This window comes from Anser brachyrhynchus, assembly GCF_964034855.1.
Source record: "Anser brachyrhynchus genome assembly, chromosome: 14".
Taxonomy (NCBI): Eukaryota; Metazoa; Chordata; class Aves; order Anseriformes; family Anatidae; genus Anser; species Anser brachyrhynchus.
The window spans coordinates 7,729,542-7,748,944 of record NC_137709.1 but is presented as its reverse complement, the minus strand read 5'-3'; the positions used below and the strand labels follow the sequence as shown (position 1 = coordinate 7,748,944).

General features: G+C 40.1%; 1 protein-coding gene across 7 annotated transcripts in view; it reads right to left on the bottom strand.

The window, feature by feature from the left end:
* Positions 1–19,403, bottom strand: part of SGCD (sarcoglycan delta) — a 526,403-nt gene that overhangs the window by 265,605 nt on the left and 241,395 nt on the right. For 4 of the 7 annotated variants that reach the window (XM_080554845.1, XM_080554836.1, XM_080554841.1 and 1 more), the window contains exon 1: positions 12,281–12,395. The gene's annotated coding sequence lies outside the window, so the exon portion shown is untranslated. Of the gene's footprint in view, positions 1–12,280; positions 12,396–19,403 lie in introns of those variants that run through there. The other 3 variants (XM_080554840.1, XM_080554843.1, XM_080554842.1) reach the window with 1 other exon arrangement.

Genomic DNA, 19,403 nt, shown 5'->3' with positions numbered 1-19,403 from the left:
GCTGTCCTTGACCAACTCATGTTTTATTTATTTTTAGGATAGCAACAATACAATGCAGTTATATATATACATTGCTTAGACTGATAATATCAGGGCAGAGACTGTATCAGTGTGCATTTGCACAGCATCTACCTCAGCCAGCCTGTCTTCCTTGCATCAAGTCAGTACTTCTCTATCTGCAATAATAACAAGCAAAACAGAGAAGAGGGGAAAAAAAAAAAAATCAAAAACCAAGAGTAGGAAAGGTTTAGAACATCCACATTACAGGTGGAGAACTGAATGCCAAGGAAGTTAAAACACCTGCCCAGGGCTGTCCTGTAAGTACATGGCGGAGGTCTGCACCAACAGCAGTGGCCCAGAGACTTCAGTGTGTAGGTCACAAGGGTAACTTCATTCTCCAGTATAATTCCCGGTTTTCCTCTTATACACTATGACAATGGTGAGAAAATTAACTCTTTGAATTCTCATATTGAAAGAAATCTCAGACAATGTCTATTTTGATTATCAGTTCAGGTGATTTCCTCCCCCCACCTCCCAGGTTCCTTGCACAAAGCGTTTTACACCTATTGACTTGATAACTTTTGCAATTGCTTCATTATTATGATCCAACCGTACCCAGAGAAAATGCTCTATGGTTCAAGCAGGACCTACATTACATATTCAAATCATTAGCTCTATCAGCCTTCTCAATCTCTTATATTTGATTAAGTCTCATCTTCTAAAAACTGATTAAATCCAGTCAGCCTCTCTAAATTATTATTCCTCATTGGTCCAGTGGTGCTAAATATTTCTAAATGCGACAGTAATCTAGTTTTTTAAAAAAAAAAAAACAGCTGCAGAGTCCATAAAATCATCTTTAGCAAGCTGGTAATCTGTGTGATAGATTCACCAGCAGCAGTGAGAGCAATGCAAGTCATGTCCGTTAGCGCCTGCACCAGCAACAGATGGGCCACGTAGGACTGCAGGAGCCTGGAAACAGCTCAGCCTGCGAATGAGAACACACACGCAAGTATTTCAACAAATTTTGCTCTGTACCCACAAAAGCCCAGAAGACAAGGCCTAAAAGCCAAGTGTTAAAAGGATGAAGGCACATCGGAAATACAGCCATTAGTGGTAAGCTGTAACGTCTGCCATTTAGGGGCTACTGCTCCAGCAGCAACCAAAACTTACTGCATGCACGTGTCAATCTGAAATAGACTACTTGTGAATGCACGCCTCTAAAAATTGGGCTTTTTTAAATTATTAAATTCTTTTCAAAGAGTACGCAAGACCCAAGCTGCCTTTTTACCACAAATAATTATTTCCTCCGTAATCACTAGTATGGCAGTGGGAGAAAGATAACACCACCACTGCCTACAAGGCAGTCTATGGATAAAAGACTGTCAGGTCTGGTATTGTCTGAGGACCTTGGACCCCAAATTCATTTTTAGAAACACGACTGTTCTTTGGCAGGTGAGTTTGCATTCACTTGCACCGAGCCGTTAGCATAACTGGATGAGCTCCTGCCTCTATTTTCCCTACATGCAGCATAGTCTCCCTGAGAAAATGTTCTGATCATTTTGCCAAATTAATGAGAACAGATGGCTTTTTTCTTTTTGAACCATTGTTCTCCAACTCATACAAGGCCACTCATACATCTAAGTAGCTCCACAACAAGCATCAGAAATACAGAGAAAGATTTCAGTGCAGAGAAGGGCAGGGAGGATAAACGTGAGAAAAATCTGTTGTAAAACAAACGTCTTCCACTGGTTGAAACAGTTTCCAGCCAAGAAATATACAGGGATAGCGCTCTTTTCCACATGAAGCCCCATACACCATTTTTCTAGTTTGATCTATTCATAACAGATATGCAAACAGACACAGAAAGACCATTTTTTCTCCAAGGGCTTATGCTCCTCAGGAACTGGGGAGTCTTTTGGAGAAAAAAATAAAAGTATTAGCAGGTCAGGGGAGATTGCTCTGTGTGTTGCTTAGCTGAGCTTTCTGTCTTCCAGAGGTAAACAGCCTTTTCAGCCATAGCAGCAACACGATGCAGGCAATCACCAGTCATGTTGAATTGCCATCAAACCACTGATGTTTAGTAAATTAAAGGCCCTATGCCATCGGCTGTGCTCAGGGCCTGTTTCAACCTGGGGATGTTCCATTACAGTTTTCAAAGGAGCTTCATCCTTTCAACCTGGAAAATTGCAAGCAATTGCATTCAGCAAGCAAATAATAGAAAAGTCATACATGCTGGAGAATAAGAATGAGCAGCCTAGAAAGCAGCGAATAAGGACAATAATATGGTGATGATAATAGCAGAGAAAATCTCAATATTGATGTGCAGGGCAACCTGCTGCACTCAGAACCACTGCAATCCAGAACAGCAGTAGACCCTCTTTGCAAAGGCAGCTTATATTGCCTACCACATGTATTATTGGAGGCTACAACAGCAGAGGGAAATTTTGTTTGCCTTGACAGACAGGTTTCTGCCATGAAAACCTGACTGCCCACATTTTCCTCCTGCTCAAGCCTCTTGTGCCTGCAAGCTCCTCAGCATGACATACTCAAACTCTGGAGATTTGAAGTCCTCAGGACTTAAAGATGCTGAAGTTTCCCTGCCTAGGGATCTGAAAACCACTATTTCACCCCTCTCGCACAGGGAGGCTTTCAGGTGGTGCAGCAATATCAGAAGCTCATCTAGACTCACAGACAAGCTCTTCACATTTGCATAATATGTATTTCTCTTTCACACTGGAAATGACTGAAAGAAAACAAATTTGCTCATGGAACATTCTAATAAGCATGTTCATAATATATTTCTCAGAAAAATTGTCTTCCTCTTGAGAGCCTTCCTTTTCTTGACCTCTTTCGCACATCCAACATCCAGGAAAAGAAACCATTTAAAATTTCAATCTGGTGGGTCTGTGATCTGTGACACAGATCTGTGGATCTGTAACTTCACTGCAACATTACAAGTTTCTGTCAAACCAAGCAAAATGAGTCAACTGCATCCTCAGCAACATCATCTGCTGTCACAGACACTTATGGTGATGTCTCACAATGGGCTTCCAACAGACAAGTGCAAAACCCCAGGCTAAGGTTTCTTGTTATGGATGTGCTGCTTTGTTTATTAGCTGATAATTTGTTTATTCTCCTTTTCTAAACTGAAACTCAAAAGGGATTGTCAAGACAGAAAATTCAATCTAAACAGATTTGGTTAAAAAAAACTTATCCCGCAGCAGATCCAGTGGTTATTTGAGGATGGCAGCTGGCACCTGTAGCCTTCTGTGAGGTCCTTTCAGACACTGATGGAAGAGGACAGCTGGCTAGGCTGGCACGAGGTGCCTCGTTTGATTGATAGTGTGTTCCAAGTGTCACAGACTTGTAGGCTGTCATTAACAGTCTCTGATTCCTCAGAGCAGTAGAACACCGTGCGGCAAAGCACTGGTGCTTGCATGAGCCCAGGTTGCTCAAAGAGTGGTGTCCCTCCACGTGCTCTCATAGTTCCCAAAGAGATGTAGCTTTTATTTAATATATTTTTATACATATATATAGGCAAGTGGTGTAGGGCATTGTAGCACACAACTACTGAAAAGTCATTCCCTTCTGCATGAAAAATTCAGCAATTTTTATGGATAAACGAGTCATAAAACATTTTCTTCTGGCTATTTAATTCATCAGCTAGCTGGACAGCAAATATGCTAGGATGTTAATTTAACAGAATTATTCCTCTTTCATAAGGTAAATGTTAGACGAAGATCATTAGGCAGGCTGGCAACCTTGTCAGCTTCCTTCTGCCACATAAACCTACAATGAAAAGTAGCTGCTAAAGAAAACCTGGCAGTCTGGAGGGCTGTAGTCTTCTCTGAGCACATACTTCTGCTGCCACATTTCCCCTATTTTTGGAGCTTGTTTGGGTTGTTATCTTACCCTGTAATTTAATTTCTTCATCTAAAGTCAAACACCCACATGAAAATCCATCAATACATCTATTTGTAAGAAAAACAAAGACTTCTACATAAATGCTGTTGTGTGTGTCACATCACAGCCAGGTACCCTATTCGTGGTCAATATAAACTTGATAGCAAATCAAGTAAAATAACTGCCACAGATTCTGTCAGTGTTTTTCCCCACAGGAAGCGCTATTACTTAGAAGTAGATCTTGACCTTGCAAATAAACTAACAAAGGCAGAATGGAGTTTAAGAAATGGGCCAGAGTTTCTGGCAGCCATGTGATTGAAGGGTGCATTCCCCTTTGGTAATAAAAACAAAGTGATGCTACAACTGGTTCAGATCTTCAGACTGGAAAATCCCTATTGCAACTTTTTTGTGTGTGGTCTCAACTCGCTGCAATGGCACACGGCAAAGAAATGCCTAAATAGAGGAGAACAAACCCTCCAAAATGCAACAAGGTAAGCATAAAGAGACTCTTGACAGGAGCCCTCTCAAAATGATTTGGTCTGCCCTTTCTGGCTGCAGAAAACAGCTTGCAGTTCTCACCAAGGACACATCAATGTCCACCCACTGCATTGTTGGGCATGTATAAATGGCAGAAAATAAGTTTTATGGGATGGCTGAATGAAACAGAAATGCACACACAGACATTATGCTTTTTTTTTCCCCACTTAAACTATGTTCAACAAGGCTTTGGATCAGAGGAGAGGTATAGGTACATGTAGTAGGGAAAGGCCTGTTATATATTCTGACAGGTATTCTGAAAACTAGCTAAACAGATAATTTTTTAAATGTTATCCATTATGTTTTTAATTAAAGAGCCACCTGTTCTTTTTTGTTTGTTTGTTTTTGTTTTTTTTTTTCTCCCAGGAACTATAAAATAAACCACATTTTTTAATGAACCTGTGATAATATTGCAATGCAATATTGGTGTTTCATTTGTCCTAGTAGCAGGAAGCCGTAGGTGTTGAAACTCATTCTAGACTTCCAGGTTGAAAAGAAGAATTGAGCTGGATTCAGTTGAGTTGGATTGATTTATGTCTCAGTCTCCTGTTTCTAGATGGTTCTCATCTTTTCTTTTTTAAATTTGATAAATTCCTACAGCAGGGATTATAATTTCCTGAGTCTCCAGTACCAATACATAACAAGAGCTTAGTCTTCAGAAATATTTCCACATAATCTGGCATTACTATCCCCCCACCTATACTGACCACAAGGGAATGACAAAATAATAATAATAGGAATGGTGTTCAGACTACTGTGAAGTGGAAGAGAGAAAAGAAAGTAGGATAACCAGTTTCGTACGTGAGGAGGGGGTGAAAACACGGAGAACAGGTTAAATTTATTCACTTCTCCTGCCCATTCAAAAGTCTTTAGGTTCTCAACTCACTTTCATCACTGTCAGATACATTTCTAAATGCACATAAAATAACACGACTAACATCTCGATTGTTATTCATCTATGTTCTTCCCCAACATTAAGAATTCTTCTATCTAATGTAGCAGAGCTGAAGCCAATATAGTTCCCTTGTGTTTACTTATCTTCATGAAGAAGCTACTGAAGCATCTCAAAACTCGCACCCCTCTGGGTCCTAAACAGGCTGACACGCATCTCTCCCCTCTCTATTCCATTTTTGTTCAATTGGGCCTGCATTATATTGTTATTGTTTCACTTCTGAGCCCACGACTGTTCAAAGCCTGCCTGTTCCATGTGGATAGTGCTTTTGTAGAAAAGATAATAAAATTTATTCAGCAGCTCTTAAAAGTCTCCTCACATAGAAAGGCATGTGGGGAAAAGTCTTTCAAAGCTTTGAAGCTATATTCCAAAACATCTGTTCATGTTTCAAGGAGTTTATAGCCCAGATCCCAGAGCTCGTATCAGTAGGTTGAACAATCCTTCAGAGCTCCAGTATAGCTATTTTCAAATGTCTTCCTGCAATCAAACATACTGGCTTGAGCATAAATACAAAATGTAATACTTCTTCCCCTCTCCCTCTTTTCAGGGCTCTTTATCTAGTTCTTCTGGCAGTTTTCCCCATAAAACCTGTTATGACTTCTCAGCAAGAGCGGTTTGGATTTCTTCAGTATTAAAGATTTCTGTTGGGAAATCAACAGTCAACTCGCATGTCACATAACAGCATTTAAATGGACATATTAATATCAACACAATCATTTGCCACTAGTTGTAAAAAACTTTATGAGACTTGCAAGAACATAAATGACATACAAAACCCCATAAGAACAGCTGAACCCTTCATGCCCCGAGGTTTGTTGAACTATATATTCTGGAGAGTCACAGATATTGAATGACCTGGGAGAAATGTAAGAGGACAAAGTATCATGATATTTTACCAAAATAGTTCCTACTTATGGTCCAAGGACTTCCTGAGCCAGTGGAGGTTGCCTTTGCTTGTGGAAGCCACAAATGCATTTTCCCACATGCATGTCTTAAACCCATATAGGCTTTCAGCAATCAGATTATCCTTTACAGGGACTTCCATAACAAGGTTCTCTGTGAAGAATAATCTCATTTTCTATATATATGTTTTTTATGTCACCTGATGTTTTACATGATGCTTCTTTCTTCTTCTATTATAAAAGAAGACAAATTTCTCCCCTTTTTTTCCATCTCATGATTAGCAGATCTTCACCACTATGCCCTTACCCAGTCATCTCTAGTCCAGCCTCTTTTTAATGTCCTATATTATTCAGTCATTCCATCCTGTTCTTTAAACTTGATGCTATTATCAGTTGTCTGCTATCAGCACTCTGAAATTTGCCTTCTCATTGAGCCAAAGAAATATATGTCTAGATACAACATATCTGTATGAAAGCTTGCTTCTTTAACAGGATAAATCCTTGAACAGGGGTATTAAAGAACACAGATTCTTCCAGATCACACCAAAATGCCGAAAAAACAATTCACAGGGAACAACTCTGCCACAGGGACTACAGCGACATCTCACACCAGCATACCCAGTAGTATTTTTCACAATACACACCACAAATTTCTTCTACTACATGAAACACATAATACCAGTTCTCTCCTCTTTGACTTTTTTCTCAAGGAACTTTCTGGGATGAAAAATAAACACGTCCCTCGTATTGCTGAGCTTTAAAGTTATCTTAGCTTCAACAAAACAGAGAGCTGATGACATTTTTTTAAAAGTCATGGAACAGAAGTTAAATTAAAGAAGACTCTCAGCTTAGCAGTCCTTTAAAGTTTCCTCTAGCTTTCTTTTTTAGAGCATTAGCAACCACTAATTTCTCAGGCGGACAATTTCAGTTTTGTCTCTGGAGTGAGCGAAGAGGTCTAAGACGATGATCATTGCTGGCCTGACCAAAAGAAGCAAAGGAAGGCTGAGAGGGGATTTAACTTCTGCTTGTGGATAACACCAGATGAGAGCAAACGCTCAGGAGGCAATAGCCTATTTACAATGAAGGACAGTACTGGCTTAAAAACATGTGGGTGCAAAACAGGTATGAATAAATATATGATAAAAATCAGAAGATGAGGTTCTATATTGGTTTCCCACTGGGAGTAGCGGGTACAAATCGTTCATAGTTCTGAAAAGAACTTTGATCAGTTAGTGAGAGGACTCATACGATGGGATTTCTCACAATAGCACAAAAATTGACTCAGTGACCCTGGTGGTCCCTTCCCAGACATGCTCTCCTGGTGACAGTTCTGCCTGCACAATGAGTAGAAAGAACAGGTAATAGCAGACATTGAGCGAAGCTCTGATCTGCTGAAGAAAATGACTTCTGCCTAGGACTGCAGGAGAGCCAGATTTCCACTCCATGTGAACAAGCTGGGCTGCTACAGCTTTATGAAAAGCCACTGAGATTCTCTTTTCTGCCCCATGTGAAAATGATTGACTCGACCCAGCTGAAAAGAACACAAATTCAAAACAAAACGAGCTAATGACTTCACAGCCAGGAAACATAGCTCCTTTCAAAATTTGGTTTCCTGCTGCAGTGGGAGACAGCAGTCTTCAGCACTAGCCTTCAATAAATATAATCTTTTCCCTTTAAGTGCCTTGTGACTCTCCCAGATCCAGGAACTCAGCAGCTGATCAGGGATCCTTCTTTACTGAATTTCTTTGGAAGAAGATTTAGAATTCTTCAGAAACAAACCAAGAATAATTATTCAAAATGATGTCTTTAAGCAAACCATATGCAGAGCACATGTCATGCCTCCGTGCAGAAACATTTGTCGGACAGTTCTGGTCATCTAGAACAAACATCAGCTACACCAAAGAACTCTTACTCATCTGCATCAAAGGAAGCAGATGTCAACACAACCTTCCCAGGACTTTAGCAGTCTTTATCCAGGGATGGAATAAGACTCTGGGACACAGCTCAGCATTGCATTTGTATTAGCCCAGTTCCCTTTTGCCTTTTTAACCTAGATTGCTTCTCAGACTTTTCCCTTATATCCTGTTACGATGAGTTTACAAAACTTCATCTGATGAAAACTGCTGAGCAACCTATTAGAAGAGTTTCTATCATGCAGCAGATGCTTTTCTTTAGTATTTTCCACTCATCATAAAAAAAAGGCTTTGTGAATAAGTCTCAATTTAGCTTTAATATGAACACAACATTATTTTCACAGAACAAAGATTTCTCTTATAATCTGGAATTATATTTTTTTAAGAACTATAAAAAGCATCTAGGAAATTCTGATTTCACCTCACTGTTTCCTGCTTTTTAAGGTCATTTGGGATATTACACCATCAGCAAAGTACCTAGTACTGGATATCACAGATTTTTAAGACCAGAACAAACCATTAGATAACTTAAGCTGATCACGTTACACAAGCCAGTTTTGCACAATTATCTGTGTATTAAGCCCGTATCTTCAGTCTAACTCCATATCTCCCAGAAAAGCAACCTTTCATGATCTGAAAATGTCAAAAGAAAGGAAATTTTCCTTTTACCTGGTAATTCATTACATCATCTTCCACTATCCAGCACTAACTTTTAATTTTAAATTGTCTGGCGTTAATTTCTAGCTGTTGGTTATTCATATGCCTTTCTCCACTAAATTAAAGGCTTGTTATCTGTCACAGCGATATGCAGAGAAGAGCAAAGCCCAGTTCTGCAATTCAGCCTGACAAAGAGAGATAACTTTTTCTCGTCCAACTGGAGCAGTTTCCAAGGCTAGTGGAAAATCATCATGCTTTAATTCAGCTATGCCAATTTATACCAGCAGGAAATATGACCCCTGTATCACCTATTGTAAACTGCTTCTGAGGCTAAGGAAAATGTCATTTCCAATAATATTTATTAATAAAATGTAAATTATAACGAAACTGATGTCTAGCACTTATCTCACATTTCTTTTTTTTCACCTTTCCAGACGATGTTCACAGTAATGAAACAAACGTTAATTCTGCTGTTTATGCTCTATTCAGAATTCCTGTGCTTCCCTACAGCTGCAGTCAGCTACAGTGACTACGCAAATGATGGAAAAATGATGAAGATAAAATTACTATAAAATAAATCAAGATAGTACAGAAATGTTCTTTGGGGTTTTTAGTCTACAGAATGAGAGTCCCATTGCTTTGCTTCATTTCCAATCATCACAGTTCATAAACTGTTCTCTCTTGTAAGCACAGAGTTTTCTCAGCAGAGAAAACAGACTATTTCTGCTTTAAGGAGACAACATTCACACAATCCTCATGGCTCCTAATATTCTTCACATCACAGTTTCCTATTTAGAAATCTCCTCCCCCATATACACCCTGCCAGGCTGCGTTGGTGGCATGGCTTAAAATATAAATTTGCTCCTTCTTTATACAGTCATACACTACTTTTTTTTTTTTTTTTTTTTTTTTAAGACACAGAAGAAATCAGGAAGGCTATTTAAATTACACAGCACATAAAACACTCCCTGCACATTTTCTTTAAACCAGACTTCCCATCAGACACTCAGCTGAGTACTGGAGAAAAGCCCCAAACTTTAAAGGTGATGCAGACCTCCTCTAAAGGTGCAAGGTTTACCTAGCTGTGGGTGCATCCCCCAGAGAAAAAGGAAAGTACTTCAACAAGTAGACAAAGTCAATGTTTGCAACACCAATTAAAACATATCATTAATTATGAAGGAAGTCCTAATAACTGCAGACGTTATGGAAGTGTACTGCAGCATCTTGGGTTGGACGCCTGAACCGCTGGAGCAGAGTTTGGTGCTTACTACACTGCTTATGGGAAAGGAAGGTTAAATGCTGCAGTGCAGCAAACATCAGTGTATTAATACTGCCCACCGTAACAGAAATGAACAATTGCAAAGAAGCCTTTTCAAGCTGTGCAGAGCACTTTCTAATGCTCTAGCTGTGTGCACACAAGCTGACCCGCTTGCATTTCAGTGGGAGATTTGAGCTGACTTTAAGTCACTCACAAGAGTTAGGAGAACGAAGAACTGCACTGGAGTTGTTTTACAAAGGCAGCCAACAGAGAGGCATTCTTTTGTTAATATAGTCATTACATGAAAAAGATGTCAAATGTTAGCTTTTATGCCAGCTGAAACTTCATCTTGGGGAAAATGCACTTTGAAAGTTGAGATCACTCTGGCTGCGTTGAGATCAAGCATTTAGATGAGAAGAATTATTTTGTTTTTCTCCTTCACACAAACTATTTGCTTTCTAAAATATAGGGATTCCACCTCTCCACTTGCCAGCAGACGTTCAGCCCACCTAGTGCGTGCAATTCTCACTGGCCACCCAGGACCAGTACGTTGACTTCCATCCAAACCTCAGTCTGGAGATGCCTTCCCTCCCAGCTTCCCAGTAAAATTTCCCTATTCAAGACCCAGTTCCCCACTGCCCTCTGACACAGCTTCCCTCTACGGTCTCAGTTCCCCCTTCCAGTTCCCAGTAAGGTTACTGCCTCACAGATCTCCCCCCAGGAGACCAATCTTACACAGACAGCTTTCAATTCCAGGCTCTCCTAAAACATTTTGATAATAGAAAAGCATCTACGTGTGGTTTATTTTATACACAAGATAAATGCATGGGGAGATACGGCCAGAGTACCCCAAGCACAACTCGTCTTTAAGGCAGTGTGATCATCAGGAGGAGCAGTGCAATCAGAATCCCCTGTGGTTCTGCCATTAATAAGACACTTTGCCTACGGTGCCTACAGCAGCCGTGGAAAATTGCGACAAGGTTTGTATGGCATTTCGTACTAGCTGTGGGAGCAATACTGAAGGTCAGAGCAAGAGCAGTGCGTCTGCCTAAAGTTTTACCCAGCCAGTCCAGAAGTAAAAGTGTAAAGCAAGCCGCAAGAGATGAAAGAAATCTCCCGAGATACTGGAACAGACCTTAAGCAAATTGAGGTGCATATGCCAATAAACCTACAGCTCAAATACCACTCACAGCCATCAGCACTCAGCTCCTCTTGCCTCCCCATTAAATCACACTTCCTTCCCACAGACGAGAGTTGTCGGGAGTGCTCTGTGCCAGCCAGAGAGGAACAAACTGAGATGAGTGGGGGGAGATTAATCGAAAACTGACAAAGAGGAGGATGCCCAAGATAGCAAGCAGCAGCTCTGGAAGGAAAACAGGGAAAAGAAACTGTGTTCAAAAAGCAGATTTTGTATATTGGGCGGCAAGTGCCTAAAGTCTAAAAATCACTGCAAACAGAAAATGAAGGAAGCAATGAGTCTCAGTTTGTTTTTTGTTTGTTTGTTCTTAAACCTATGCTAGTCTTGCTTCTGGGGATCCTGGTTCCTTTCCCTGCAGTCTCTGGATCCTACAATCCTGAAAGCTAGGATTTTCTCTGGGCTTCAGTTCTCATCCATAAAAAGAGGGTAATGACGCCATTGCCTAACTCAAAGTGTCTTCACACCAGCAGTACCTTACCAGGTGTGACAAACCATGCAAATATCATTCCTATAAGCACAGAAGATACCCAGACAGTCACAAGACTTTCAGAAACGGTTCTGGTTTTAGGATCTTCAGAAGAACTAAAGTCATTTGATACTGAGAAGGGAGCGCTTTTCTCTTTCTTCTTTTAAGAAAGTCAAGTCTGTGCCAACAGAATGCTGCTCTCAGGTTAGGAAGAAAATACTTAAATCCCTTAACTGACAACATTTTCAGCCTAATTCTCAATATCTTGTTTTCCAGCATGGGTCACGAGACACATCTGCTGTGTCAGGTCATATACCAGGAGACAGGCTGTGCAGCTATGTCACAGCAAGCCATCTGCAGCCCTGTGGGGACCCCTCCTGCACTGCAGCCAGAGCAGGCTCTGCATGCAGACAGAAGCTCTCAGGCAGATTATTCAGCTGGAGACTTGTCCACTGCATCTCCTGCCACCAGCCCCTGTTGTACATCTCACTCACCAAGATGCTCCTTCTCGCTCTGTGCAGAGATGTGCTCTACGGGAACCACGAGTCAATGCAGCTTCACGCAGTGGTACCAGCAACCTTGTCCTCCTTTTCCGGGGATGGACTGCAAAAAACAGAATTGTGGCTTGCACCTGAACTGTCTTCTGGGTTGCTAACCCCAACCTTAGCCATCTTCCATGAACATTATGAATTGTTCCCATCTAGGTTTTGCTGAGTTTGGTTTCTTATACTGATAGACGTTGATAAAATATTGTGGTAATATCAATTGCCTCCTGCAGAGGCAGGTGAACTCAGAGATTTAGGAAGAAAAGACCTACTGGTTCTGGAATCAGTTTTGTCAGCAAGAGGTACCTTAACTGGTGATACTCAACTTAAAACCAGCCTCCTCTACTACAACACGTCCTACACAAATACTGATTTTTGCTATAGGGACGTATGTAAGAGGGAGAGCTGGTGATAGACCGATAGCGTTGAAAATAAAAGTCACCAAGTTACTTAGTATTTCTGTTAGATGATTTCTGCCTTTGGAAAATTAAAAAAAAAAAAAAGACTGAAGTGTGGGTACCATATGTCTAATGAGCAGGGACATGCAATGCTCAGTGCCTCTCTGACTACTTTAAAATCGTTCCTCCAGCTTAACCCAGAAGGATCCTCACACCCCATTTGAAGCAACTCATGTGAGACTTCACAGGAGATAATTCTCCTCTTTCAAAAAGGGAAGTGAATTAAACTCTGAACTCTAATCATGTTAATAGTCCTGCCTGACACTATAAATCACTGAAGTAGCAGTTGATATGTGCCCATAAATTACTGATACTGTACCCTTCTGCGGATGATTCTTTCCCCTTAAAAACATATTTAATAGATTTGCATCCAGACTTCTTTTTAAATACACTGGCTTGCACTGACAGCTTTCCTAATGCTCTAGGCACTGATTTCAATTTTCATAATCAATTATATCATTTTCCTTCGTGGCAGTAATTTGATTACTGCTTTTGGGGTGTGACAGGCATTTTTGAACATTTCTGCCTGTCTTCATCTGAAATTGCTAATCTTCCTTCCTTCCCTCCTCCCCTCAAAACCTGTGCAAAATTGATAAAATAACATCAATAAATCAAGACACTTGCATTTTCCCTGAAGTGACTATATTTCAGCTTTCTTCTCTGAAAAACAAACAAGGACATAGTTCACCTAGCTCAACAGCATGACCAAAAGAAGTATAAAAAGATTATGATGTTTTGTGGCATTTATTGTCAGTTTTGTTCGTATGACTGACTTGCAAGCTGTCTCTTCTAGATCACCCCATCTTTGAAATAACCACCACTACCACCTAACATTTAGCAGTAATTTACTACATAGCAATAGCTATGACTAAGCCCACATCATCAGAAAAAAAACTGCAAGATTCAAGGAAAAATAATTTGAATTTGCTCCTCGATTTCAGAATTCTTGTTAATCAGCCTGTACATTACTACATTTCAACAGCACACTGTAAATGTAAAACTGTTCAAATGCAGCATCAGAGGAAAAAAGCTCAAAGTTTGCCACTTCCCAACTATGTAAGAAGTTTTGATGAGAGCAAATGTAGAAGGCAAGAAATATGTATAAATCAAATTCTAAAACAGGCCATAGAAAGATGCATGCCCACCCGTGAATCTAGCTGATTTCATCAACCACATGTTTCTTAACGATGCTTAAATCCACTTACATTTCCACGAACATGTGGAGAGATTGCAAGTGGAGCACTGCTGATAGCATTCACTTGAGTTTTCTTTCAGGGCAAGGTTGTTTTCCCTTTTTTTTTTTTTCCCCCTAAGGTTTTTAGTTTCTCTCTTCAAAGCCACATTAATACAAAACCTTCCACTTGCCATGTATTTAGTAAAACAGAATTTCTTTGATTCTCCCCTTCATCCATTATTTTTTTGGGAAAAAAATACTGCATATGTTACAAGTATTCAGACCACAGAAGCTTAGAGCATGTGAAATATAACTCAAAAGAAAGATTTCTCTTAAAGTCAATAATAATATAATTCAATAAATTGCTTCTCCTAACTGCTAGGTGATTTTTTTTTTCCTGGACAAATTCACAGTTGCACAATAAAAAGGCCACAACTAAGGCAAAAGCACCTGGACCAGAATAATGAAAGAATTTCCAATCTTAAGTCAACTTTTGAATTAAGACTAAACCAAATTTAACATTTGTGAATGATTTATCCCATGGGAGAAAAAGTTGTCAAGAGCCCATCTGGTAGAAGGAACTGTTTCCAGGAGAAACACCTTTCAGTCAGGTGCAGTTTTATGGAGAAGTTTTATGTTCACCTCTTCCAGGAGTTAGAGTCCAAATGCCTACACAGGAATTTTGAGTAATATGAAGCAACAGAGCACAATTTAATCAAAAATTCTTTGAAAAGAGCAAAACATTCCAGGAATTAAGAATTTCCTCTTGTCCGTTTTATTCATTCCTTCTTACCATTCATCTCTCTTACTAATTAGCTGTGATTTTCTTTTCCTCCAAGATGGAACCTGTGCTAGTAGGTATGTTCACAGTCACTGTGAATTACTGAGTCATGTAATTTATTTTTTCTTACAGGTTATTTCTATGTAAACTCCTTTTAAACTAAGTTAGAAAAAATTAGCTCTTTAATGGTACGAAAGCAGCAGCAATCTGCTTTGCTCTTGTGGTTTCCATTTATTGAGCTAACAAAGACACTCACAAATTAAACATTAAAGTGATTTTAGATTTAAGGTTACCATTCTGACTTAAAGCTACATATATAAAGCTTGCATGTTGCTTTTGCTCCTAGATGGATAGCCATCACTGAAAGGAGATATACTTGACCTGTGTTACCAAGCTGCTGTGAAGGCTGCCTGCACAGGGGAGAACTGTAGCAGAAGAGTCACTTCACATTTTGCTGCTCTCTAATACCATCTATTTGTTCACTGTCCCTTTTCAACTGAAAAGGTTTTACTCTTTTTCATAAGGCCCAAGAGTGAGTAATTCAAGAAAAAGATCTTTCAAACAAAACAGTGGTTGAATAGATGCTATTGCAAACATCTATATCCCCACATCCCTATTTGCCGCTGTTACAGTTTGTGAAACAAAGGACAGTTCGGGATTTCAAAGGAAGCCAATACCTGTCAAGAGAGTTCTCACGGGTAACATTACTTAATCTGCTGTTGTAAATTTGGCATGTGCGTGTGAGAGAGAGAGAGAGAGAGACTCCAAGTACAAATTATCTTCATAAACATGGGACTTAAAATCCCAAGAGTAAAAGTTTGGGTTAAGTGCCAAAGCTTAGGCACTTTTGTGTTGCAGCCAGACATCCTCCCTTTGCCCTGTCAAAGGTGGGGATTACCTCTTTAATGGCAATGGAAGCTGGAGACTTTGTAAAATGCAGATTTGGGAAGTGTGGTATCAGAAGGGGCCAGCACAGCTCAATGGTACTAAGGAGCAGCTTGGTCATTTCTGTGTCAAGCTCTTGTGGCTCTAATAAATAGCACAAGTAACACATTAAACCTTCCAGAGCACGTTCCCAGCACACACCTAACATGTACAGCTTCAGCCCTGTGAGAAATCTCAGATGAGTTTGTTATTCCCCACCCTCACCCTTCTCTCTCATCATCGTACAGCCTCCAGCAGTAACAGACTGCCAAGGAGTTACCAACGCCAACAGGGAGGGAGTGCCTGCTGCACCACACGCTGCACACAAAGGCAGCGAGCAAGGGGATTTGCAGGGGAGGAGAAACAGAAGGGATCACATGTTTCATCCCGTAGGGATCGACAGACAGACCAACTGCATGAAATGGCTTTGTAAAGGAAAGATGAAGAAATGAGGGTTCTTGCAACTTTATAGTTCTCATTTAAATGAAACCTGTATTTTGGGGACACTGAGGAAAAAGGACTTGATTCGCATCAGTCTGAAGGATATGGGGAAAGCAAGAAGGAAAGAAGGAAGGAAGGAGGATGCTCTTCTGCCAGCTGAGACCAGGCAAGCAGATTTCCTAAATAAACAAGGTCTTGACAAGTCTACAGCTAATAATTTGAAGCTTTATAAGTAAAATCTGCATTCCACTGGCAGAGCCAAAAGCTTGCCTAGAGATTACACACGATGCTCTAATTGCACTGGTTCTGCAGAGCTGACCCATAAAGCACGAGCAATGACTGACAGATGCAATAAAAGTTTCTGACTAGCTTTTTGAGGAACAAGCCACTGATTTGTATTTGGAATCTATTTGAAACTGTTCTAAGAGTCATGTAGAATAAACAGCCTTTTGCTCAGCTGCCAGCACGCCAGCCTGAACGCTCGATGAGGTGACTTCAGAAAGAAACAAAAAGTCTCTGTGTTTCCACCTACTACATCTTGCACTAATAATCCCCCTCTCCTGATACAGAGGATCTCAGTGCTGGAGAACAATGACGAATTCACCAGGGCAAAGACCCACAGCTGCTGCTTTGCTTTGAAATCCTTCCTCACTTTTATAGAGCGACTTCAAAGGAAAGCAGAGCCCAGTGACATGCGTAGGACCCCACAAACCAGGCTGTGGTCACGCTGCATAAGCCTGGAGACTTGCATCACTCAAAAGCTCTCATTTTTGAAGCGATGCTTCCGGTAGATGATACATCACTGATTGAAGACCAGAACCTCGAGAAATATCACTTATTAGGTGTATCTGCTGGGATAAAAGGGTTCGAGTTGCCTCCAGATACTAGTCAAGAAAACATGAAGATGGTTCTTTCCACAATCAACAAACATACTCTTTTTCTTATTGGAGAGGAGACTAAAAGACTTGATCGGACAAAAATGTCAATCTGTCCAGAAGTTTCTTCAAGAAATGTGTTTCAGGCATGGTCAGAGCCGAGCACCAGCCTTTAAAGCTCAGAGACCGTCCTTCTCCACAGCACTGCCCAGGAGCTCCCGCTGAAATTTAGCCATCAATTGCAAGGTCTCGCCTCCACATCCAGGACCACAAAAGCTTAGTTACCAAATAAAATGCTATCTATGAACTAACGCAAATAGCCTATCAGCCGAGGCAAGAAAACAGACACAGGGCAATTCTTGTCTTTATTCACACATCCTAGCCTGACTGCAGTGATTTCAAACACTTTACCTTGCCTGCTTTTCTCTGCAATGCATACCGTATTATTACCCCCCGAGAGGCCACTTTACACTTTGCTCTCCTGCCTCCCTGATCCTGCTTTGTTGTATAAAGCTATATGGAAAATAATACCTAAGTGGCTGCACATCCTGCTGTGAAGTTGCTTAAAGCATCACTCAGTTTTTCTGAAAATTTTCTTGCCATTAAAAAGAAAAAAAAAGTCAGTCATTACATCTCAAACTTGACAGCTTTTTTCAGCATGAAAACCATAAATTAAGTAAAATATATTTATTTATTCAAATGCATGGGTTTACTTACCACCCAAACACTTTTGACAGCTGCAAAGATGACAGTAACCTGTGATACCTGCTCTGTATCACCCTTGTGGTTGTCTTGTTATTGCAGGAACCCCAAAGGTACCTCCTGAAAAATCAAATCACTCTGTCCTAATTAGAAGCTTCTGAAGACAAACTTCAATTGGGATATGTGCTTCCCACATGTTAAATACTAATTCAGAAAGCAGGAAGCCCTTCTCTCCTTCGCATGAGAGGCTGCAGACTTAAAAACACCAGGTTTAAAACCCAAACTGAAAACTCTGCTGTTTAATAATGAAACACAGCAGTTGTGAGATGTTAGAGTTCCTCTAGTAATAAATAAAACTCTGACTGCAGCAAGACAGGTTGTGAGGAGCTTGCTCACAGCCACAGAGTCTTACAGAACAGGATTTTGCCCTCTTGTTGCAAAGGTGGAGGAGATATATATATATTAAAAAAAAAGAAACCACACACAAAAAAAAAAACCACCTTTTTCTAGCAGAGCTGCTATTACAGGAGGGAAGGAATCTGATGTCTTTAACTTCATTAAAGGCATCAAATTCCCTTTCCAGGGCTGACACTGTTTATTAGTCCAGGGATCTAAACCAGACAGTTAGCAATCAGGTCAAACACCATAAAGTACCAAGCTCATCTGAGTTGCTACAGTAGTATTAATTGGGCTTATTTAGGTTTTCTGCAGAAAACTCTCAGCACTTAAAAATACCTCAAAGCCAAGGTCATTCCAAATAATGCAAGTGCTGCCGTTGGACAAGCAATACTGTACGGAGGGAAAATAAGCCCTACAGAGTTCATTGCTCTCATAGGGATCTAATAATTTATTACGGATGTAAGATAGTCTAAAGTCCAAGTCTTGCTGTGGAAGGTGGGAACTAACAGCAGCCAATATGTTAGTACAAGTCTACTAACTTTATTTCCAAATGCAGTTACCATTTGCCATGAAAATTTAGTTTTAGCATATACTTTTCTATGAAAATAGAATGTGCTTGTCTGCAATAGGCTGCAAACTAGATATATTCTCACCTGTGCCTGAAAATTATGGATGCAACCTTTGTATGGCAGGTATCCAGTGGTTCGAGATCAACAGTCAGATTATTTCTGCCTATGTGCTACCAAAAGCGAAAAAAAAAACACTTTGGGACTTTTCGGCAGCATGTATTATTTGGGTGGCAAAAGCACTGTGCCCCAATGTCATCAACTAGTTAAATCACAGAAGAGTACAGGTTCCTAGAAAGCACTTGACTCTCAATTTTCACCCACTTATAAGCTTGTCACTAAGTCTCACATTGAAGGTACTGGTTCATCTCATAAGGACAATTTGTTACTACTATTATTATTATTTTAACCTTCAAGTGCATAATAAGCCAAAGCTAACATGCACTGCTTTTAATTAAAGATAATCTATAACAAAACATAAGACCACTTTAAAGCAATTTGTGTTGCTTCTAGTAGTATGCAGTTACTATAAGAATTTACTGCATCGCCCTGTGCTACTTCCTGATGTGATGGAAATCGGCGTGATTCTGTTGAACTCTTGTTGATTTACAGCAACAGGTTTTGTGGCTTGCTGATCTAGTCCTTTAATTTCAAGATTTCAAAATGAGATGAATAAATACTCTGCCTGCATTCAACAGTGTGTACACATGTAGGAAAGACAATTCCTTCTTTCCTGCAGCTACTGTCCACAA